A 25,279-nucleotide genomic window follows, 5' to 3' on the forward strand; every position below is an offset into this window, starting at 1 on the left:
CCCTTAAAGGGAAGGGGCGCACCCACCTTCCACCCCTTTGTTCCTCCTGGAATAAGCTGGTGAAGCACCTTGGGCTATGTGGGCACGGGCATTTGTTAGGGAGAAAGAGCAACCAGTTAGAATGAGCCTGGGTCTTTGACTTTGTGGATCTACCACCCACCTCTGCATTGTCTGTGTTGTGATTATTATACAGAAGACATTAATCTTGCTTAAGCCACTTTATTTGGGGTCTCTATTACAAAAGCCAAACTTTCATACCAAGACAGGCAAAATCCAGATTCTTTAGATGTTATGTGCACTAATATGCCTTTAATATGCTCCCAATACATCTTTTTTTTTTTTTTTGGAGTGCATCAATAAAGTGCTGTATACAAGATGAAAAATACCTTGTGTTTCTCACTACATTTTGTGTAATCAGTCTCTATTTCTGTTCACCAGTGATGTCAAGATGGAGAACAGGGAGTGCCAAGATATTACTTGACATCTCTAGGTCCTAAGAGGTGGTCAGCTTCAAACTCCGACCTTTTAAGTTCTCTTAGTGGCTCAAACTTTGTAGGGTTATCAAAGCTGGAATCTGTATCAGCTCTCTGCCCCTGGAAGAGTTTCCTTTAATTCTGTAGAAGTTGAGCTGACACAGGGTTAGGGACTCTTGTGTGTAATGGAAGTTGCAAAGCCGGAGTCAACCTGCCGTTTTTAACCTTTGGTTTATGGCAGTATCATGAACATGGCCACATCCTGGCAGAAGCTCCAGGCAGGTGGGAGTGGTGCCAGCAGATCATTTATAGCAATTCACACCGGTGAAGGGACCTGGCAGTGCCCATGTTTTCCCTGGGGCACAGCTGTGTTATTCTAAGATAGGCCTATTCTGACCCTGTGTCACATCCTAAGCCCTTCATTTCAATTCCTGTGTCATTTCTGCACCTACCCCCTAATTCCAAGACTGTGGCTCCTTCCTCTCTGGCTATCCCAGAGAAAATCGCTAAGGTCCTTTGGACTTAATGCATTGGTTACCTGCTTTCAGAAACACATTGTTTTCAAAATCTCAAGCACCAGGTGTTAAATGTGTATTAATTACTTGACATATTTAATTGCAGGATTAATGCTGAGACACAGTAATGTATTTAAGGACACATTAGATGTATTATTTTAAAACTGTGATTAACACCGATTTTGAAGCATTTTGGAAGACTAATTAAATGATTGAAAACCACATTCTGGCATTGCAATGTTTGTTCAACAAAAGCATTTGTGGAAATTAGGTGTAATTCAACCACCTCATTATACAATTAGTTGTTTAATTCTGTCTGCAGGCATTTGAGGTCATAATCAGGATGAAGCTGTGGCTTCTGGGGCATGACCGGGCTTTAGGATGTGTCTCCCCGCTTTCCGTGGTGCTGACAGGCTCCTCACTTTCAGGGTGCTGACAGGCTCCCCATGTTTTACGGTGCTGTCTTCCCCTGCCGCTAGTCTCTGCGTCTGCCATGCTTCAGGCTCGCTGTCCCCTGTCCCCTGATCACTGTGCTTGTTTGCACCTCACTGCACTCTGGCTTGCCCTCTGCTCTGTCTGTGAGGTCATCGTTACTGTTATTCAACAAATATTTTTGGTTTTTCTCACAAGCACATAATAGATCATGGTCCATTCCCACACCCCCTCGAAGCTGGGTCTCCCTAGTAACTAAGGCAATGTGGGCAGAGGGACACGTGCCATTTTTGGGTGGAAGCTTTAGAAGCCTGTGGAATTTACACCTTTTCTTTTCCTTTGCCATGGCAACTGGGGATTCTCCAGACAGCAGCTTCTCCATCAATCTGGGGTCTTGAAGTTACCTGTGTATGGACCTGAAGTATAAAGTAAAAACAAACCTTTATTGTTTTAGGTTTTAGGTCTTGAAGTTACCTGTGTATGGACCTGAAGTATAAAGTAAAAACAAACCTTTATTGTTTTAGGCTACTGAGACTTGGAGAGACTTAGTTCTGCAGCATGATCTAACTGGCCTTGATGGACACAGCCAGGGGATGTTCCTTTGGATTTTTCCTTGATCTTTGCTCTCTTATTTTTCAGACTGCTCTCAAATCCCCTCCTCAGAAAGGTCCTCTCTGTCCATTTCCCCAGAGCCACTTTCAATTTTGTTTCCTGCTTTTTTTTGTTGTTGTTGTTTAAATAGTGGTTACTGCCTTCTGACATTATTTTATTTACATTTATAAATAACGTGACAATTTATAAATAAAGTGTTTCTCTATCTCTGTAGTTTTGTCATTTGGAGAATGTTATACATTGAATCATACAGTATGCGGGACTATTATTTTTCCACTCAGGCCTTGAGGTTCATCCACTTGCTGGGTGTAACAGTAGTTCCTTCCTTTTTATTGTTGAATAATATTTCTATGGTATGGATGTACTATGGTTTATTTAGTAATTTACCTGTTGAAGGACATTTATTTATATCTATAAATACAGTCCACTCACTGTATTTCATTGTCTCTAAGATGGAAACGTGAAATAAAAATCATTTTTATTTTCCATTCTTGTTTCTGTTTTTCTGTTTTTACTCCATCCAGCCCCCCTAAGTTTTTCACATGTTTGCTTTTCTGAAATCAGGATGGCTCTTAGAGTCCACAGTGTGCTATTCAAGCCATGACAGAATTACCTGCACAGGGTGTGAACACCCAAATGACCAGCAGACATGTGTAACTAATACACAACTGACCAGCATCAGTGTGCTGGAAAAGAATCCAAGATTGGACAGTGGAGCCCTCTTTTAACCCCTATGAATGTCGTGGTTTCAGGGACAGACTGGAGGACTGGGGCAAGTCAAATATGTGTAGTGACGTTGCTGAAGTGGGACCCGAAACAGAAAAACTGTGTATAATTTTAAAGTGTCCTCAAAGCCCAGCACTCTTGACTTTCAATCTTTTTATGGATTCTTTGAAGAAATGCCATATCATCAGTGCTCGTGGATGAATGCACAGAGGGTGATAGTGTGTGGAAAAACCCCAAATTGATGAGTCTGAGTTGAACAGTGATTCACAAGAATTAGACTCAGTGTAAAGTAGTTTGAGGAATAACAGCCAATTTATTTCACTTGTATTTTCATTTTTATGTATGCACAATAGTAATATGTGATAAAAATCTGTCTAATTAAGTCTCAAAGAACTCTTACAATAAGTAAAATTAAAAATTCTAAGTGATAAGAATGCATTGTGTCATGGTTTAATTGGCAGCTTATTTTTCTTTCACATTGGAACAAAAAATAATGGTGCTTCTTGCAATTGTGTGTCTTAGAGGTGATGAAATGTGGTATTTCTTTTGGAGACTGCCCTTATCACAAAGACATCTGCTGTGTCATTCAGTTCAATTTTAGTTGAGTTTAACAAGGCCTCTGGCCATTTAGAAAGTTCGCTCATTTGGACTCAGAGGCTACTGTGATTTTAAATTTGACCAGATACCTCGAGAAGAGCTGGAGTTTTGCTTCTAGCAAATCCATTGGGTGCCTAAGGTTAGCCTGGCCAGAGAGTCGGCTCCTGGTTGAGACTGGGCCCTCCACCCCATGGGAACAGTAAACCACAGAACTTAGGCATGTCTGTCACCATTGCAATGTCTCTTCTGCATTCATAAATCACCTGACTACTATTTAATTAATATTCTTCATTTCTGAAGCCTTTTACTTTTCAATAATTATAGATACACAGGAAGTTGCAAAAATAGTACAGAGAGGTCCCAGGGACCTTTCACCCAGTTTCCTCCAATGCTAACATCTTATTTAACTACAAACTTTTCAGAGTGACCGTCCCATTTTACATTCATACCAGCAACTGGGTCTGGGTGACCTAGTTTCTCCACATCTTTGCTAGCATTTGGTGTTGTCATTTTAAATTTCAGCCATTTTGACAAGTGTGCAGTGATATCTTATCATGACTTTACTTTTTCATTTACCGTTGAGTTTGGAAAGTTCTTTATAATACTCTGTCTGCATATTGGCCCTTTGTCAGATATGTGGTTTGTGCAGGGTCTTTTGCAGAGTGATAGTTTTAAAATTTATTTATTTATTTATTTATTTATTTATTTATTTACTTACTTACTTACTTATGGTGGCATCTCACTCTGTCATCCAGGCTGGAGTGCAGTGGTACGATCTCAGCTCACTGCAACCTCCTCCTCCCAGGTTCAAGCAATTCTTCTGCCTCAGCCTCCCAAGTAGCTGGGATTATAGGCACGCACCACCACCCCTGGCTAATTTTTGTATTTTTAGTAGAGACGAGGTTTCACCATGTTGGCCAGGCTGGTCTTGAACTCCTGACCTCAAATAATCTGCCCATCTTGGCCTCCCAAAGTGTTGGGATTACAGGCATGAGCCACTGCACCCAGCCATTTTTAATTTTAATAAAGTCTAATTTATTGATTTTTTTCTTTTATTGATTGTAATTTTTTGTGTGACATCTAATCTGCTTTGATCTTAGGTCTCAAAGTTTTTCTCCAATTTTTTTCTCTAAAAGTTGTATAGTTTTACATTTAAATCTATGATCCATTTTGAATTACTTTTTGTATAAGGTGTGAGGTGTAGAATAGATTTTTCTTTTCTTTCTTTCGTTTTTGCCCACAGAGTCCATTTGCTCCAGCACCGTTTGTTGAAAAGATTATCCTTCCTCCATTAAATTGCTTTTGCACCTTTGTCAAAATCAGCCAAACATATTTGTGTGGGTCTATTTCTGGGATCTTTATTCTGTTCTATTGATTTAGGTGTTTTTCTCCATGGCCCTCTCTGGGTTACTGTTGCCAGAGAGTGAGTCTTAAAATTAGGTCATGTGATTCCTCCAACTTTATTCTCCTTTTCACAATACTTGAGTTATTCCAGTTCCTTTGCCTTTCCATGTAAATTTTGGAGCAAAATTAATATTTTTCTTTAAATTGATGGTTACAACTTTATTTAAAAGGAAAACACATGCGTTTGCTATGTCAGCTAGAGCTGTACTGTCAAAGTCAGTTAAAATAAAAATATAACAATTATAGTTTAAAAAACTATCTGTGAACCATGTGAAATGATCCCATGAACCCCCAAACTGGCCTGGACCCTCATCTCCCAGCACCCCTGTGTTGGGAAGAGCACTCTGCGGTGAACTGCTGGCTCTGCCTATCTGGGGAAACTCACGTGGCTTGGCCGCCTCATTCAGTGCTGGCTCAGTGGTGTCTGTGTAGCCCCACAGCAATCCTCTATGGATGGCTTGCAGCTAACGGATTGGCCCACAGGGCAAGCTCTGCCCAACTGTGAGGCGCCATATGGACTAAGTGAACCAATCAGATCCTCCCTCAGCACAGTTGCGTGATGGGTAGTAGAGTCAGTAGTTTGCAGTGGGAATAGGGTGGAAGCTATGAAGGAGCAGAGCCATGAAGGAGTGAGGCATGAAGGAATCAGTAGACTCCCGTGGAAAGAGTAACTGATTCCTCGTGGTGGGAAGCACTTGAGCTGGGAGCCGTACTTCCTCCTGCCAGCAGCCTGGGAAGGATGGGAAACTAGACGATGGGCACTGGAGCTGTCCTAGGTCCTGAACAGCCTTCTTTTCTCTGTGAAAGGCCTGAAGCTGGCTTGTGTTCTCTTCTTCCCCAATACCTCCCACCCCCACATTTAAGGTAGTGTTTCCAAAGCTTGGGATTCATAGCCATGGAAGAGCACAAGATGACGTTAGGGTGCACAGAACCTGGGATTAAATAACAACACATCACAGAATCAGCAAGCTACTCCCTTTCCAGTGATCTCAGTAGAGTAGGTTGTTAACACCTAGTCCTTCCTAATCCCTTTTAACAAAGAGAGGTGGCCCTGCCTTTACAGCATTTGATGAGCAATGCCTCTAGCAAAAATTTCACAGTGCTTTTCTGTTTTCATTATCGCTTTTGACAGTAATTTGCCTACTCATATTTTCAGTGCCTAGCACATCGTAGAGGTTCAAACTCTCAGCCATTGAATTAATTTGATTATTTTTCATTATTCTCTGATTTTTGTCTTTTTAACCTCAACCGACTGTGAACTCCTTGAAGACAGGGACTGTGCTTTTCATTTTCATTTTCATTTTTTTTTTAGACCAGGGTCTCACTCTGTTGCCCAGGCTGGAGTGCAGTGGCATGATCATGACTTATTGCAACCTCGACCACCACCTAGGCTAAAGCGATCTCCTGCCACAGCCTCCAGAGTAGCTGGAACCACAGGTGTGCACTACTACACCTGGCTAACTTTTTGATTTTTGTAGAGATGGGGTCTCGCTCTGTTGCTGGAGCTGGACTTCATCTTCTGGTCTCAAATGATTCTCCCACCTTGGCCTCCCAAAGTGCTTAGATTACAGGCGTGAGCCACTGCACCTGGCCCTGCTTTTGTTTTTTCTTTGCCATTTTGCTCCTAGGACCTAGAAAAGTGCTCAAATACACAACCATTGCTTGTTCTGGTGAGTGAGTAGGCAGGTGGAGAAGACACAGGAAAGTCAAGTCTAGCAGGCTGGGCTTGGTCTCTATGCTGATGCCCAGAGGTAGCTGATGGAACTGGCTAGTGTGAGTCCCATTCAGAGTCCATGTCAGAAACTTGGCTGGTTGTCCCTTCCTTGAAAGCCTCATTGGGAGAACGGTGAGCTGTGTACTTGTTCCTCACACAAGACTCTCTCCCTTCCCTCGTGGGCTGTGCCTTGACCTCGCTCCAGCCACGGCAGGCCTGGCCCTACCTGGCTCTTTGGAGCTCGCACCCACCTGGGACTTCTCTGCCATGGAAGAAAGAACCATGTCCTGGGCCTGTGGACTTGGAATTGCACCTTTGGGGTCCTTCTGGGGAGGAGGATGGGTTGCCCGATCAGAACATGGCCAGATTTTCTTCTTAAAGGCTAGATGGTCAGCCTGAGGATCAGTCTGAACTTTAACTTCACTTTCTCCTTTTCTTGGCCTTTATTAATTCAGTGTGTGCTAAGGATTATATTGCAAGTCTGGCCAAGGATTTCTTTAAAAGAAAATCCCCAACCAGGCTGGACGCATTACTGTTGTCAGCATGACCGTTAGCCTCCTTCAGAGTGAAGGTCAACAAATAATTTTCAGCTTTGTTTAAAGCCTCTTTAATGGATTCTATAAAATGCTCTAATTACCAGTGATTATCCGCTGAGTGCTCGCAAGCTTTTTAAAGCTTTTCTGTGCCCATTTCACTCTGTTCACACAGAGTTCAAGTTGTCTGATGTACTTAAGCAAGGGGAGGCATTTTCTTTCTTTCTATTTCTTTTTTTTTAAATCATATAATTTGGAGTGTTTATAAGGCAGGCCAGCTTTCTCTTTTTTTGGTCTGAAGCAGAGTTTTTACTCTACTTTCCATCTGTTTCCATCTTGTCACCCAACAAGAAATTAAATGCCATTTAAATGATATGACAGTCACTTCCTTACCACACACAGTAGAACATAACTGCCTTCGATGTGCACAGAATTCTCACAGGTGTCATCTCAGTTGAGCCCCACAGAGGGAGGCTGGAAGGGCTGCTGAGGCTGGGATTCCTCACCTTCTGCCCTCCTGACATGGAAGCCTGGATCAGTTCTCTGTGGTGGGGGCATCCTGGGCATTGTATGGTGCTCAGCAGCATCCCTGGCTTCTACCCGCTAGAGGCCTAGCACTCTGCCCTAGTCATGACAATTAATAATGTCCTCAGACATTACCCAATGTCCCCAGAGGGGGAAAACATCACTCTTGGTTGAGAACAGTTGACTTAACCCATTTTCAGATGAGGAGATGGTGACGGGAAGGGCTTGCCCGAGGCCCCACAGATGGCGTGCTGTGGAGGGTCTGTCAGCCTCTTCTGTTGCTGCACTGATGACTCATAGAAACCCTCAAACCCAGCAGAGGCACCATTCTTTCCTCTCCTACCCCCTGTGTCAACTTCGCTGCCTCTCTTCCTGGTAGAGTCACTGCCAGCATAAGCGCCTGTTTTCCGCAAATGTGTCTTCTGCAGTTGATGTGTTTCAGGCTTCTGTTCTTCTGCCTCCTAAGTTTCGTGTCCTAGAGGACATCTCATTTGATTTTTATAGTGTCCAGAAGGCTGTCTGGAGGGCTCTTGGGCAGGGAGGCCCAGTTAATTTGTCCCACAGTACTTGTTCCTGTTGCCTGGCCATAGGCTGCCCGCCATGCGTGGTCAGGAGCAGTGAGGAGTAGACCTGCTGGGGTGGGAGGGAAGATGTACTGACAGTGACCCATAGTTCTGAGAAATCATTTGTGGATGGTTCAGTTCACACTCTGTTCATGAACCACAGCCGCAGTCTTATGTTCATTGATAACCATTTGTGGCACCTTGGTTAATTCCAAGCTGATAGTGTCCTTAGATGGTGAACTTTGACCTGACCCCTTACCCACATGTATCCTTTCCTGCCCAATCTTGCTCTCTGGTGAAAATAATTGACTTGGGTCATGTACCATTGGGCTGAGGGACAGAAGATTGTGTGTGTGTTTGTGTGTGTCATTGTCTTTGTTAAGGGAGAGGAGGGGTCGGTCCTTTAAGGTCTTACACATTTTGAAAATGTTGGATTAAACAAAGTAAAACAAGATTCTTTATTGCAGGACTTCTCAGAGCCTTTACCTGGTAATGTGCTCTATGATTATTCCAGAGCAATACAGGATGCAACATTTCCCAAAGTAATTTGACCACAAGACCTCTTTTCTTTTCGTGGAGTATCACATTCCACTGTGTGCATAATATTCTGCGGGAAAAAGTGTCACCTAGATATGAAAGTACACCTCGCCCCACTTTGTGTTTGGCCATTTCTAAGGTGGCTTTGAAACTAGGAAGGATGAAAGATTGTCAGATATGGAGGCCCACACCGTCTTTTGGTTTGGTGGCTCTCAGTGGCTGGATTCTGAGCAGGACCCTGGAGGAGAGAAAGTCCTTCTCACATGACTGGACGTTCCCAAAGCTGGGGGAGTCAGTTTGGAAGACCTGACTTCCCTGTCCATGTGAGTGGCCATGGGAGTGGTGTGGTCGGAAAAGAGGGGGCCAAGGGAGCCCAGCGAGAGAAATGCCCACCCTCACCCTCCTCCTCCTCAACCGAAGAGGAGAGGTGCAAGGGGAAGGAGTGAAGAAAGAGAAAGGAGAACAGAAGTTTCCATTTGTACCGGATGGTTTTGTTTTTTTATCTGTTTGCAAATGTTCAGTGTAATGGTTTGAAACCCAGCCGTGTAGCTGCCGCCGCCCACACACAGAGCTGCCGTGGCACTGAGCTTCAGCAGGCAAACCATATCACCAGCGTCGGCCATTAAACCCGAGCCCACACCAGGGCAGGCTGCACACCTACCCCCGGTGTCCTTCTGCCACCCCCACCGCCCCGGCACCCCCGACACCCACCACCCTCCACACACACAATTTTTCTTTTTTTAAATTTCCAGCAGTCGGTTTTTCTCTAGAGAAGGCATAAAGAGAAGCAGAGGCAGAGATGGGACGAGCAGGGAGAATGCTCCTGCCTCATCGGAGCCACCGGTTTTCGGGAGAGAGCGGCAGCCCCCACCTGCCTGTGGACTGAGCACTTAAAGGTGAGAGAGGACTTTGTGATTTCTTTGTGCACCTGGAGGTCTGGGATGCAAGGCCAGATGAAGGGATCTTAATCATTGAGCCTGGTCTGTTGCCTCCCGAGTGATTCTATCAGGCAAGCATGATGGATGATTCCTTCCAAGCACACGCAGTTATCTCTGACACGAGCCCCACTCAGGTCCCCGTGAGATCTTCTGAACCAAGGGGCTTCTAGCCCCTCCTCCCCACCTTTCAGTACAGCCTTGTAAACCTCAGATGTGGATGAAGGTGCCGTCCTGCCTTTGACTTGACCTGTTGATTTCCAACCGGGGCTGCTGGCCCTTCCTCTCTAGAGTGAGTAGTGACTCACACTTTTGGGGGCCTATGAAATGGTCCTCCATCCAAGGGGCTTTGGGAAGCCTGTTTCCCTAGTGGCCCCAAGCCCAGTAATCAGAAGCAATCAGACCCAGCTGTCCAGCTAATTTGTATAAAATAGGCCTCCTTCCTAGTAGAAATCAACAAAGTCTAAAATAGAAGGGACTGTAATAGGAAATGAAGCTGCAGAGTTCTGTGTGGAATGCAACAGGCAGGGACATCGGCATGGAAAATACTAAGTACAAATTACATGGCTGACAACGATGGGAGCAGGAGAAGCAGTGATCTCCTTGCTTATTGAGCATGTCTCTGGGTCGGAGGGGAGCTGAGTGGGAACATCGCTTCTGAAAGGTTTAGACCTTTCACCAAGGAGAGGAAAAAGGAAGAACAACAAAGATGGAGAAAAGGGGGAAAAAGGCCGTGATATAATATACATGTAGAAGAGAAGCAGATAAAAAGCTCCAAATTCTGTGCAGTCAGGGGATGAATCAGTTAGTAAAGATCTATTTTTAGTTTCCAAGATCTGCTGTTGCATTTTGCCTGGCATTAATTAATGTCACAGGCATGTTCCATGCACAGGCTCTGAAGGGCCCTCGCGTGTCACTATAGCTGGAGGTGCCAGCCCGTCTTGATGGGAGCTCTCCAGTCCTTTGGGGTCTGGTCTCTGACACAAACATGTGTCCAGAATGTTCTGCTCTCTGACCTTGTCCCCTCTGGGTGTATCCGTTAATCTCCTCGCTCTGGCCCTTGGATGTCTGGCCACTGGCCAAGGGAGAATTGCAATTGTTATACTTTGTTTTTTAAAAGGAAAGGCTGTACAAGCTGAAATTGGGAAAAGACAAAGATGTTGGATCATGGCTTAGAATTTAAAGAAAAGGCTTTGAGGGCCGCTTTCCCACTGCAAGGAAGAAGAATGAGGCTCCCCTCATCTCCAAACAAGGCTGGTTTTGACAAATCAGATTTCATAACTGGAGAACATCTTCCAATATAGTTTAGGCAAAGTGTAATATGTTAGCAAGAACTCATTATATGACTGGGGTTGATCAGCTGTTGGCTGAAATTGTGTGTGAGACTATCTCCAAAAAGCCCGTTCATATTTCAGAGGTGAGGCTGTAAATCTGAAGAGCAACTGAAATACAGGCATTATTGTACGCCTGAAGCTTTGCTTTCTGAGGTGGTAAGGGGGGATTACAGGCGAGAATGAAAAACCCAAGGCCACATGGCAGCACACTGTTGGGATAGCTGTTTTTGTATATTTGTACCAATTATTAGATCATTGAGAAAGTATGACTACATCATGGACTCTAATTTTTTAGAGTCCATGATGACATTTTTGAGAATATTCTCCTACTAACCTAGAGCCTGATGGAGCCATCGATGCTAATCGTTCAGTGTCATTGGTCAAGGCCAATGCATAGTCTTCATTTAGTTCCTAAGTCATTTGTGGTCAACCCATCCAAGACAGGGGCATGGACAATCTCGTCAGAGTAGGCTGGGAGGGTTTCCATGATGGAATGGGGCTGGCCTCTCTGTTGAGGGGGGAAATCCAAGGGGCGCACATGAGTTCCGAGGACCAGCGGCAAAGTCCCTGTTCAGTCCTCAGGAAGCATCACTACCACTACATTTCTGATGTTCTGAAGATGGGTTAGAACAGAGTGTGAGAGCAAGCAGGGTGCTGACCTTGGGTCTTGTGTCTTGAGGCTCAATTCCTTCCTCTCACCCAGCCAGGAGATTCAGAGGTCCTGCAGCCTCCCACCTCAGACCCACATACCTGGTGTAAGTTCTGCCCTCCTGACCACACCCCTGCACCTTGGACACAGCTTACCACATCCTTCCCCAAAGCATCTTGTGCCTTGGAGGGCAGGTGCCGTTGCAGTGTTCTGGGCTGGGGGCACTCGAGTTCAGCCCTGGCCAAAGGCCGTGAGGGACAGAGCCAGGGGATAGTGTCTCCATTGGTAATGAAGGTCTCCATCCCTTCCAGGCTGGCCATGTCTGTGGCCACAGATGAATAGGATGGGTGCCCACTTTGATGGGTCAGACAAGGTAAGGACTGTCAGACCCCATCCCCTGTTTGAGATCAGACCAGAGGTGCCATCAGAAAATCAACTGAAGATTAACCAACTTCCTCTGGTGCTCAAAACCTAGACTCCCTTTGCTGCTTTGCGATTTCTTTCTGTGTGTAGAGGTCTGATAAGCCAGATAAGATGAAGGGATGTTAATCCTTGGGCCCAGTCTGAACGGCAAAGTTCCAATTAAAGAAGATATGACCGTGGCCTGGGGCTGTGCCTAAGAAGGGCTTTGCTTACGTCTCTTTGTCTAATTTCTGTAATGGGCCCGTGTGGATGGCACCTTCACCAATACCATTTTATGGAGGAAGAAATGGAGTCTTATACAGTTCATTGTACTTTTTGCATTGTATCTTAAAGATATAAAACTTTAACCTTACACTCCATAATATATCTATTGATCTTACTATAAAATAAGATCTCCCTCCTCCAAAAAAAATTGTGAAGGAAAATGGTTCCCTCCTGAGTGAGTGCCAAAAGCCTGGGCTTAGCCTGTCGGAGAGAGAGGCTGCAGAGCCCCTGTGTGGTGAGCAGACGCCCTCCACAGGGCCCCCGACACACGCTTCGTGCCTGAGCCTTGTCCCTGTGATGTTGACACTGTGTGGATGGCAGAGCTGGAACTTGCCCTGAGGGCCCCAGGGAATCCGGCAAGGCCCAGTCTCCACAGCGTTTCTCTGTGGAATGTTCCAGCTGGCCGGTGTGTACAGGGGAATCTGAGTCGAGGGCTTGAGGGGGGCTGTCGTCCCACACAGGGCTAAGGCTCTCCAGGGAGCCTCAATGGCTGGACCCCCATCCAACACCAGCGCCAGGGCAGCCCCCTTCGCCCTGCCGTGGCCCGCCTCTTCCTTTGTGACCTGCCATGGGCCTCACATCCTGAGAGGAGCCCTAGAAACGGGCTCTGTTGATAAAAACACACATACCCTTTGCCACAGGAAATGTGGCCTCACGTTCACAATGGTAACCACCAGGCTCCTCACAGAAACCAAAGAGGAACAGATTTTAGATTTTTACCTCAATTAGGAAACACATGTTTTCTCTCTCTCCTCCCCTCCCTCTCTCCCCTCAGCAAGTCTCAATTTTCCTCACATGTAACCTCTGCCCTCCCTATTCTAGATTGGGAAGCTGCACATTTAGGAAATGGAGACTGTGTTCCTTTGAGTTTAGGTAAAAACTGTGAGAAAACAGGATATAAGTCGTAATGGAAACCAACGGGCCTCGGGTCACAGGTAGGGATGTCAGATAAAATACAGGATGCCCAGTTAAAATGGGAATTTCAGGTGAACAATGAAAACTTTGTTAGTAGAAGCGTGTCCCAAAGACTGCACAGGATATACTTATGCTAAAACATTTATTATGTCTTTGAAATTCAAATTTAACTGGGCAATCCTACGTTTTTATATATCATCTATGAATAGTAACCATAGCACAGGGGATCCACCATGTGAGACTCAGAACCAGCATCTGGGAAAAACATTGAGGCAAACTTCTCCATCCAGATTAACTCCTGATCTTCTGAGAATAACAAACAGCCCACTACGCTGTGGCCAGTACTCCGCGCCAGCACACGCTGACATTCTGTGGGCAAGGAGCTCTCCTTGAGTCTGCCCAACGGAGGTGTGTAGTTTTTTGTTGTCCAGGAGAGAAACAGAGGCCCAGGGAAGTCAGCGGGACGAGCCCGAGCTCAGTCAGCTCCCGGCCTGTCTCTCTGCATAGTACTCGCCGGCTGTGGGCGGGCAGGCAGTGCCAGCTTCAGAGGAGCAGTAATAACAGGTTAGCTTGGAAGTGCTCCTTGCAGAGATGGGAACGGCTGTGTCAACACACGCAAATTATATGCAAATACACTTGGCCTGCCTGCCCAGATGGGAGACCCATGAGCACAGCCTCCAGCCGTCCATGGGTTTCTGATAGGGCAGGGGTACCAGGCTGATAGTGGCTGGGTCTCCTGAGAGGCCCATGTTCCTGGTGCATGTGGGCTGCTGGGACACATGCACACACTTGTCCTCCTGGCGTGGATGAGGATGCGAAGGGGCTGGTGTGGAGGTGGATGCCTAAGGCTGGAGGGGGTGTGTTGAGGCGCTTGTGACCCGCCACCCTGATCTGTGTATTCCCAGCAAACCACATGGCTTCTGTCTCCCTGGGGTAATCCTTCCTGAGGCTCCAGCACCCATCTCTGGACAGAAGGAAGCGGCCCTTTCCCTGGGCACCTTCCTGCTGAGATGCCACAGGACTGCAGACCTTTGAGGAGAATAATCCTAACCACAGTGATGCTACCGTGAGCGTTAACCGGGTGTTTATGATACACCCTACCCAGTGCTGAGCATCTTGTGTTTAATTCTCCCACGTGCCTGGGGTTCTTGTGGCCCTGACTTGAAGATGAAAACCTTGAGGCTTAGGAAGGTAAAGTAACTTGGTCACAACTGGTGAGATACAGAGCCAAGATTCCACCTGAGTTCTGCAGGCTGGTCAGGTGAATCACTGCCAGGTGAATGAGGGATGACTTTCAACACCAGCTCCTGGGCATGGACTTTCTGAAGAGAGCACTGTTTTGAAAAGTCCTTTATGGAGATTTGTAGTGCTTTTAGCTAAGATTGTTGGGGATTTGCGCTCTTAGAGTTAGCAGGGTTGGCCTCAAATACTGCTGCCGACTGAGCCCCATTTGGAGATGTTCTCCACGAGGCAACGCTGAACCTTTGGGAGACCCATAGGAGGTGGTTGCCCAGCCCCTCTGTCTAGCAGTGCGAGGGGAAGGTGTACACCAAAGGTGGGGCTTGGTTGAGTGGTTGAACATGCCGGTGTGGGGCCAGATAGCCTTGGCCACAGGTTGTCTTTGCCAGTCTCTGGCTGAGTGGTTTGGGGTGAGCTGCTTCACTGCTATCAAGCTCCTTTCCTCATCTGTTAAGTAATATTTGTAATGACAGCATCTCCCTCACACACCAGGTTTCACTGGTCTGTTGCCTGATCAATCATAATAGTTATTACTCATTGCTGTTTGCCAGGCACCAGTTTAGGTGCTAGAAAGAGCTAGCAATGAGAACAAAAAGTACAGCGCTCACCTTTGAAGATCTTAGGAGTCCAGAGAGCTAAGCTAAATCCCCTACAATGTGAGACAGGCAGAGATTCACCTAAAAGTGTCACAGGGACCCTGCTGCTGAGGTTCGGGAGCGGGGAGATCACCACTCACAGAGGGTTGGGGGGTCCCAGAGGCCTTTGTTGAGGAGGCAGCGAGTAGGTGGACAGGTGGATTTTGGGTTTGTGGATCAAGAGAAGGAAGGGAATTCCTGGCTGAGGAACAGCATAAGCAAAGCGTGAAGGAGAACCTGGGGGCCTTCGGTTTGATTGGAGGGTGCATGCATCCATCCATGCATGCCAGGGCAGTGGGATCTGAGCTGGGGAATAGGGTACAAAGTCCCTGCTCTTATGGGGATTGCAACGTTAAGCAAGTAATGATACATTAAATTTTTTAATTGTAGTTGTGATGAGCACCCTGAATCTGAGCTGGTCAGGGAGCAGGCGCCTGAGGCTTCCCTGAGGACATAAGTGAAGCTTGAGTAGGAGGCAGTTGGGAATGGAAAGAGCACTTCAGGCCATGAGTACAGCTCCCCTGGGGCCCCTGACATGGGCCGGCATCCAAGGAGCCAAAAGGCCAGTGTGTGGCTGTGCTGCAGGCAACAAGAAGTGGGGCTTGGGAAGTGGCTGAGGAGGTGGGCAGAGGCCAGCCTACATGGGCCCTGCTAGGTGGAGGACATTACTTTGTCCCAAGAGTGATGGGGCTACTGCAGGGTTTTAGCTAGAGTGGGGATGTGTAGGTGGACTTTTATGTCTAAAAAAGATCCCTCTGGTGGTGGTGGAGAAGGCTTTGTATACAGCAGGAGTGAAGGTGAAGGGAGGAAACTGGACTTTGGCCAGCTGTGGACTGTACAACTTGATCAAAATCCCACTTTGCCATCGCCACCATCCTCAGCCCAACACACTCAATACCTCACTCTTTCGCCCCTGAGCAGTGTCTCATCCAGTCCCTGTTCCTGAGCTCAGCACCCACCTGATTTCCCCACCACCCTTGCTGCTGAGCACACGTGCCTTGGCCCCCAGCCCACATGCTCTGTGTTCTTCCCAACAGAGCCAATTCCTGTGGAACTGGACCCGGAGAGAACAGGAAGGAGTCAACAAGATCTTAAGCCTGCTCCAGACCCCTTGCCTGACTTTTGAGAAGGTCAGGGCCCGATTTCTGTTTGTCCCTCCTCCCTGGGCTGGGCGCATCTTCCTGGGACAGCCTACCCCTGGGAACGGAAGGCTTGGAAGGAGTGGTGGATTGCCTCACCGAGGGAGTGAGTGCCGAGGCACACAGGGCCAAGTGCTTATTCGTGCTGGAAGCTGCCCTGGCAGCCTAGGTGCCCCGCTGCCAAGAGCTGATTGGAAGGCTGGACAGACATGTTCAATGGTCCTGGGGCCTCACCAGCACACCCTATGAAGGGCAAATGAGAATGGGAGCTGGCGACTCCATCAAGTTGAACTCCAGGAGGTCAAGGACAGGGCAGGAGGGACTTTGGCCAGCATGGTCTTGGAGAGGGAATTACTGTCCTGCTACTTCCTACTGTAGCAAACTCTTTGAAAAAGCCACAGCAATTTTTTGCTCTCCCAAAATAGCTGAGAGATTCCATTGGACAATTGCTTACCAAGTACCTACTTGGAGCTGGGCTAAGAAAGAGAAATTTTCATCTACTCCTTCAAGGAGCACATGGTCTGGTGAGAAAGCCTGATGTATAAACCAGTCATTACAGGGCACTGTCCTGTTCAGGTGGTGAGGAGTGACTATGGTGGCACGGGACCCTAGAGGTGGTGGAGACTCCTGCAGCCTGTCAGGTGGGTCACGCTTCACAGAGGATGCTAGAAAGAGCTAGTCGTAAAAAAAGTGCAGCTCTCACTTTTGAAGATCTTAGAGTCCAGAGAGCTAAGCTAAATCCGCTACAATGTGAGAAGAGCCAAGATTCACCTAAAAGTGTCATAGGGACCCTGCTGCTGAGGTTCGGCAGCGGGGAGATCACTTCTCGCAGCGGGTTGGGAGATCCGGATTTGGTCTTCCCATGTAGAACTGGGGAAAGATATACATGCAGAGACTAAGTGCTTGTCCAAGAATACACACGTGCTCATTCACACGTGTTAGTAACCCGCATAGAAGGCACACATAACCCTGTTGGGACGGGACCCAGGTGGTCCAGTCCCAGAGCAGCTTTACGAGCCCCAGACTCAGAGCAGCAAGCAGAAAGCACCATGAGAACTCAAGCTCTCTGCTCGAACCCTGTGAAACCGAAGCAGGCTCCACCACAATCCCCTGCGATTGGTGCCTCTTTTCCTTCCACTTTCTTGCCATCCTGCAGCAACTCCAGTGTCCCTCTTCTTCAGACTCCGTGAGAAGTTCCTCCTTCCGCACTGCCCTCGCTGCTTCTCTTGATGACTTTCTCTCAGAGACAGGTCCTATGCCACTTGGAACAAAACTTCTCCTGTGGCCTAACCCCTGTGTCACCTGTCCCCGGCATGCTGCCTGGCTTCTCTCCTGGCTCTGCCCACTTTGTGGTGACCCTGACAACTCATGAGCCTTCTGCTGGTTTCTGCATCACAGGGAAGAGTGCCCATCTCAGCGCCTTGGCACTCACCGTACCCTCTGTCTTTCACCCTTAGCCAGATGTGCCCGGGGCTGAATCCTTCTTATCTCCCAGGTCTGTCTCCATAGACAGCCTCCGACCCCTCCCCTGTGACTCATACCACTCTCTTCCTTTTCTTCATTGCAGTGTTCTCTAAAATCACTTCACTCATGTATGTATTTTCCTATTTATACCTGTGTCTCACACTGAAATCTCAGCCCCGTGAGGGCAAGGGGGCCACTCTCTTATTCTCCCCCAGTCTTGCAGCCCTGAATGAAACTTGGGATGTGCTGGGGACTCAGTCAGTATTTGCTGGACAAGTGAGTAACTGTTGAATACAGTTTCCCTGACACCTGGAAGGGATAATGTCTTCCTCTTTCATAGCTTTGTTTCGTTACAATCTGCCTGTTTGGCTTTTGTCATTATTTCCCAATCATCTTGATTATGCATCATACAAAAGACTATAGAACAGTCTAGTAAAGGCAAAACCTCTCAGAGGTAGGAGGAAGGGAAGGAAGAGATTGGACAAAGCCAGAACACTTGTTAGCAGGTGGGAAAGCAGACAAGGCTGGGCACAGAAATGCACTCATATTTTTGTCTGCGTGCACCTGAGTCTGTGTCTGCACATACATGCCTAGAGCACTCTGATGTGAGTGGGAGCAGCTGGAATTTGGTGTTTTGGGTAACTGGCTGGGCTCTGGTGAGACGTAGGTCTGTTCTCATCTTGCTCCTTAGCTGGTCAACTTTTCTTGCTCTGTGATCTTTAGAATGAGGGGGTAGCAAATTGGTTTTAGCTCAGGTGTCAAATCTTACTGGCAATGATTGCCTTGGAAGTCCAGGTAAAGCTGGCTTCCGCTGCCCAGCACAGCAGGGAGAACCGCTGGGGCCAGGCTGCACTGTCCACCCTGAGTGTAGGAAGGAGAGAGGGGGCACCGTACTGTGATGTGGCTGTGTTAGATAATCCCCGAAGCACTGTTGGCTCTAAAATTCCAAAAGTCTCCCCTGCTTTGGGAACGGTAAGAGATGGGTTGGAGACCCTGAGTGAAAGGAACAATTCTCCTCCTCTAGGAAGACTTCATCTTCAGAGGCTGGCCTTGAGACATGTGCCAGGAAACCCCTCCTAGAGAGGAAGAAGTAGGGTCCACCTAAAGGGTACATGAGGAATTGTGTGCTTCCCCTCATGCTCAACTAAAGACTGAAATTCCCAGCACTTAAAAGCGAGTTGTGTAAAAAGTGGTCTATATTTAACATACACTGTATGACTTTAGGGATAAATATGCGCCTGTGAGACCATCAGCACCATTAAGGCTGTAGACGTATTCACCTCCCAAAGTTTCCTCTTGCCTTCTTTATTGTTATGTGTGGCCAGAAAACGTAACATATGATCTACTCTCTTAGCAAATTTTAAGTGCATGGGCTGGGTGCAATGACTCCCGCCTGTAATCCCAGGGAGGCTGAGGCAAGCGGATCACCTGAGGCCAGGAGTCTGAGACCAGCCTGGCCAACATGGTGAAACCTTGTCTGTACTAAAATAGAAAAAATTAGCCAGACATGGTGGTGGGCGCCTGTAAACCCAGCTACTCGGGAGGCTGAGGCAGGAGAATTGCTTGAATCCAGGAGGTGGAGGTTGCTGTGAGCCGAGATCGCACCATGGCACTCCAGCCTGGGTGACAGGGTGAGACTCTGTCTCAAAAGTAAATAAATAAATAAATAAGAAAAAGAAAAGAAAAAAAATGTTAAGTATGCAATACAGATACTCCACTGTACACTAGGCCTCCAGAACTTAGCCGTCTCACATAACTGAAACTTTGTACCCTTTAACCCTCACCTTCCCCATTTCTCCTTCCCTACTCCCTGGTGATCACCACTGTACTCTCTGCTTCTATAAGTTTGGCTGTTTTAGATTCCACATAGAAGTGACATCAGATAGCATTTTTCTTTCTCTGCCTGGCTTATTTCACAGAGAATAACGTCCTCCGGTCCCTCAATGTTGCTGCAAAGCAGAGTTCTTCAAAGGCGGAATAAACATCTCAACTAAATGTTTTTTTTTTTTAAAAGAAGAAAGAACTTTAAAAAAATTCTTTAAAATTTTATTTTTATTTTCACTTTTTATGGGCACATGGAAGGTGTATTTATTTATGGGGTACGTGGGGTATTTGGATACAGGCACGCAGTGTTTAATAACCACATCAGGGTAAATGGTGCATCCATCACCTCAAGCGTTTATTATTTCTTTGTGTTATAAACATACTGATTATACTCTTTTAATTTTTAAATGTACTATAAATTATTGTGGACTGGAGTCATCCTTTTATGCTATCAAATTCTAACTTATTCATTCTAACTATAGTTTTGTACCCATTAACCATCCCCAATTTTTCCCCCACTCCCCTACTCTCTATCTCCATGAGTTCAATTGTTTTAATTTTTACCTCCCACAAATGAGTGAGAAAGAAGAAAACAAAATTAAAAACTAAAATGAAAGCAAGTCCTACTGAAAGTGTGGGGGTGGATCCCTGTGCTAAGGGAAGAGGAAAATGAAGCCAGGCTGGCTCTTTCCTCCTGCTGTGGCTGGGATTCTGAACTCTGGCTTGGGAGGCGAGTTGGGTGGTTTATCATTTGAGCCCTGCCTCCTTCCAAAAAGGATTTGAGGGGACTTACAGTGAGAACATACCCAGAGGATAGACAGTGGGAAATAAAGCCAGAGTGAGAGGTCAGAGGCCACCAAAAGGAAGAGAAAACCAAACCCCGGGAAGGGCCAGGGTCTCTCGGGCCAGGACTTGGATTCAAGGAACAGTCATTATTTGGTTTCATAAGGACAAAGGATTCTTGGCTTGGAGAAGAGTTGGCAGAGGCCAATATACAAATCTGTGTTTAAATCTGTTTATTGAAAGTCTTAAACATATTGTTTTTGAAAATACATCCAACAGACACTGATTAGTCAGCCCCCCGAGTGATGGGTGTGGCAGGGCCCCATCCCTGGCATTTTGTTCCCCATCTGGGCCAGTAAGCTCTTCCCTTTAAAAAAAACAAATAAGAAAGCAAACTCCTTACATAAGAAACTTTTGGGGCTACAAGGAGGGGGAACCAGCTTTTCTTGTTGTAGTTGAAATATGAACATTTTTTCTTTCTGGTCTGAAAAATTAATCTACAAAAACAGTAGGTGACACCAAAGAAATCACTTCAGGTGCTGGAAGTGATTTCATTTTCACACTCTATGATTAAAAGTCGGTAGCCAAGTGCTCAGAGCCACATCACATCTTCCTAAGCAGGAATATACCACGCCCTGCCCTCCTCTGGCTCTGTTTTCTGTTCCTCAGGCGCTTTCATTATCTGTGTGATGTGGTGAGACTGGCCCGCGGCGACAGGGAGCTGCAGAAGGCAATTACTCCAGGGGAACACTGGGCACTGAGAGGCTGTGTGCCTTTTCCCCAGGACGCCACAGTCACAGCCTGGCGTGCGCAGGAAACCAGCTTGATGGAGCCATCTCCGTCAATGTGACGGGAGCATTTCCAGAAAGTGTCCGGGGGCATTTATTTCCCAAACAGCCTGTGCTGCACAGGGAGAGGGGATGAGGCCGCAGGTCAGCGGAGGTGAGGGGAGGGCAGGATGCAGGGAGCTTGTTTGTGGGTCAGGAGGACACTGTCTTGGCAAAGTTCTGCCCACTCTGTGCCCACTGAGCCGCAGGGGACGGCGACGTGGATCATCCGTTTTCTCTTTCTCACTTAGCCTTCCCCGGAGGAGTTTGGGCTGGAGAAATCAACCTAAACCCAGGCCATCCCTGTTGTTCAAAGTGTCAGACCATTCAGACCTGCAGGTTGCATGCCCAAAGGCTGGCATGCAGCCCCCAGGGGGCACTTTTGTTTGGTTTTTAACTTTTTACCTCATTTATTTGACATTAGGAGGGACTTTTTCTTTTTAATAAACTTTTTATTTTGGAATCATTTTAGATGTACAGAAAACCTGCACAGTTAGCACAGAAATTCCCACATCCCTTCAGTCAGTGAACCCCCCGTAGCATCTTACATGCTCATGGGGCATTTGTCATGACTAAGAAACGCATATGGGTACATTCCTATGAACTAACTCCAGACTTTATGTGCGTGTCACCAGTCTATCAACTGATGTCTTTTTCTGTCCTAGGATCTAAGCCAGGGTGGGTGGTCACTTTTCGTATCACTTTTTTTTAAGTGCCATAATTATGGAGTTATTTTAATGAATATTACAAAAAATACCAGATCGATTATTATAGCTTGGGACAAATTAAATGATAAAAGCAAGTCAATTTGAAGAAGTGTGTTATGAAAATAAATAAAGATGACATGGTACAGCCCTTTACTTCACAGACCCCACCAAGAAGCTCAGGCTTGCTGAACACCAAGCAAATCCCTAACGAACTCCTGGTGGGGCTGGGATAAGGACTAGCAACCCAGTACCCCTTCCACCGCCCAACAGCGCCCCTCTTCCTGTTTGGATGCTGTGGAAGGGAGGAAGGACGTGGAGAGGAGAGGAACCCTCAGTGCGAATAAAGTTTCCATTTCAATTATTCAACTGATCCTTGACCCCCATTACTATGGATAATCAAAAACTGGGTGGATGCATCATGCCTTAAAAACATCGCTGAAGTGGCCCTGAGGATGTGCAAGCAGATAATTGCATGGGGTATTCATCCAATGACACTCCAGGGGGAGGTAGTTTTCTATATGCACGGAGACGAGAGCAGTGGCCCTCAGCACAATGTCGCACATCTGAGGAGTGTTCCTTCCTGAGGGGGCTCCTTAGGTACAGCTTCCTGTTCCCTAGCATAGGGCTGGTGATGATCAACCTCTTCTGACAATGGAGAGAGCATACAGAGGATGTTAGGGGAACCAAACCCCAAGAGGGAACCAGCTTCATTGGAAAGTGGAGCGCGTGCCTTCCCAAGGCAGGGCATTGCTGAGCCCCAGAGAGGAGCCCTGGGTTCTGCTGCCTGCCCCACAGCACAAGGTGTGACAGCACCTGCATTGGAATATAGACTGTGCTTTGGAGCCTTTGGCGTCAGCTCCCACCTGGTGTGTAAGTTTATGGTCTCTCCAGCAAGTTCAGGGAAGTGAGGGAGTTGCAGTTCTCTGTCATTCAGCAGGTGTGGACTGAGGGTTGGCTCTGTGCCAGGCCCCGTGCCAGATGCTGGCTTCCATTGTGAGACCAGGCACAGCTGAGGCAGAGATGAGCATTCCTACAGTCACTCACGACACCAGACTCCACAGACCAGAGAATGGACGGATCCACAGGAACGAGAGACAGGCTGCCAGGTGCCCAGACCTGGGGAGCCTCCGGAAGAGGAGAAAGGACCACCCATCATGGCTGACCTTGGGAGGACTTGGGTCTTCACAAATTGTGTTCCTTGGTATATACAAGAGACACAAGACACAAGAAATATTCATCTATTTCCATTCATTTATTTGACACATACTCTTGGGGCCATGAGTTCGATCCTCAGAAGAGGGTCATGATGATGGAGGGAGGAAGGTTGTGGTGAGGGGCCGTGCAGGAGCCCAGGGGGCTGGTCTTATGGCTGCTCTTGATCGCACTCCTCTGAGGCCCCAGAGGTGCTCCTTCATCCCCAGCTTGCTTGTGAGGCTGCGTCAACTCCCCAAGCCCCCGTTTCCTGCTGAGACCCAGCCAGACACTTAGCCCTGAGTGTGCCAGATGGCTCCACTCAGGGTGCTGCTCCAGCCCCTCTCCCTGGGGCTTCCTGCCACGTGACTGCACATTGGGGTTCTGGAGAAGGGCCCAGGGACTGAACTGCAAAGGCGAGGGGTGTCCCTGCTCCTCCTGACCGCAGCTTCTGCACAGGCATGTGTGTCTGACGATGCAGAGCCGGAGGGGCATGGCCGATGAGAGAGTTATCCTTTCTACCCGTGAGTCTCCCTCGGACACACAGGATATCTCATGTCTCCTCCTGGTTTTCCTGCTTTTTTTTTTTTCTAGCTGCATGAGGTAGTTTTGTTTGAAAGAACAGTCGATGCAGACTTCAGTTTTCCGAATGAGGCTTGCTCTGGGCAAATTAGAGAGACATCTTTTTGTTTGTTTGTTTCCTTTGGAAAAAAGGGCCTGAGAAAGCAAGTTAACAATTCTTTGGAATTAGTTTTCTTTTTCTTTGGTGACTATTGCCACATGCTTAGTTCATTGGATGCCTTTTATTTCTTTCTCTTGCCTGATTGCTCTGGCTAGGATTTCTAGTACTATGTTGAATAGAGTGATCAGTGCCATGTCTTAAAAATAAAAACTAATTCAAACACATCCATGTTGAACAAAATATCACCATTGCTTTGTCAATTGCAGTGGAAATGCTCATTCTGGGCCCTCGGGAACCTCTGGGGTTACATGTGGAGGCTCTGCAAACACTTGTTCCATCCACATCTCCAGGAAAACAACCACCCAGGCTCTAATTCTTACTTCCCTGCGCAGAACAACCTCATCTCTAATGCAATGGTTTTTGCACACCTACATTTCTGGGCAGCAGGCTCTGTTTATAGGTAGTTAGGCCAATAGTAACAATTACTAAAGAGCTGAGCTGTGGCTTTTTTTTTTTCTCTCTGCTTCTATCTCTTCCTGTTTTCTAAGGGTTGCTATTGTGACGTTAAGTAATGTATAGGAAATAATTTACTTCCTATTTCTGGGCCATACCAAGTTTTATCTCTGCTTGAGTCTCTTCCAGGTTGCTTGAAATGGTGCTTTTCTCAGTTAAACGTGGACTTGACAAAAAGGCCAAGCCACAGGAGGCTGCCCTCTTTTATTTTAGTTTCTAAGGCTCAGGGAGCATCTCTCTGTTCTCTGAGATGCTGCCTGCAGAGCAGGAACTGGGAGAGAACACTAAAATGCCCTCTCAGCAAAGAGTAGCGGGCTCCCTACAGAGAGTGTGAGCAGGTCCTCTTGAACTCATCTCTCCTCTGCGGGGCCAGCCCCATGGTCCTTTCTGGACCTGTGGCTGTCTTCTCTGGGCAACCAGATCAGTGTGTTTGAATCAGAGCATCACTGGCTGAAAACACTCCACTCTTTACAAAGGTATGTAACATGCTCCATGACATAAGCATATATAAAATGTCAGTTAAAAAAAAACAAACTCTTTACTCTGTGTTCTTAATGATATATTTATCTTCAAGCACGCAGTTAAAGGGAAAATGCTACGTAAAACTGTGTGACCCAGTTCAAGTAATTCTCTTGTGTGCTTAATACCGCTGTAGATTTTGTCAAAATATTTGCTACAATTCATAATGGCTGTCAAAAACCAGGTCCACAATCCACGTTCTACTAAACAGAAGAACATTTAGAAGAAAATTTATTGCTTTATAAACTGTTTTTTTTCCTCCAATGATGGACCTAATTAAACTGAAAGTGTGAATTGTTTAGAAACATATTAGCCCAAGTATTTGTGTGTATATATATACATATATATATGTTTTATTAGCCCATTTTTATTTATATATAATATAATTGAAATATCAAGATATTTGATAGAGCTACTATTTATAGCAATTCTACTGATCAGCCACCCAAGGGTAGCATTTTTCAATTAGATTTACAAGGGCCAATAGACCATGTATTTATACACATATCTGACTTCCCAGTGTCCAAAATAGCAAAGAACTAGAGGCTATCTCAGATCAGCCATGGAAGCCATGCTCTGAGAGGTAACGTGTTTCTCCTTTCCCG

General features: G+C 46.7%; 1 protein-coding gene across 3 annotated transcripts in view; it reads left to right on the top strand.

The window, feature by feature from the left end:
• Nucleotides 1-9,192: 9,192 nt before the first annotated feature.
• The window catches only part of ZNF831 (zinc finger protein 831), a 111,935-nt gene continuing 95,848 nt past the window's right edge, over nucleotides 9,193-25,279 (top strand). Inside the window, exons 1-2 of one of the 3 annotated variants that reach the window (XM_065523359.2) lie at nucleotides 9,193-9,527; nucleotides 16,063-24,631. The gene's annotated coding sequence lies outside the window, so the exon portion shown is untranslated. Of the gene's footprint in view, nucleotides 24,632-25,279 lie in introns of all 3 variants that reach the window. The other 2 variants (XM_074003250.1, XM_015430020.4) reach the window with 2 other exon arrangements.

This window comes from Macaca fascicularis, chromosome 10 (assembly GCF_037993035.2).
Source record: "Macaca fascicularis isolate 582-1 chromosome 10, T2T-MFA8v1.1".
Lineage (NCBI taxonomy): Eukaryota > Metazoa > Chordata > Mammalia > Primates > Cercopithecidae > Macaca > Macaca fascicularis.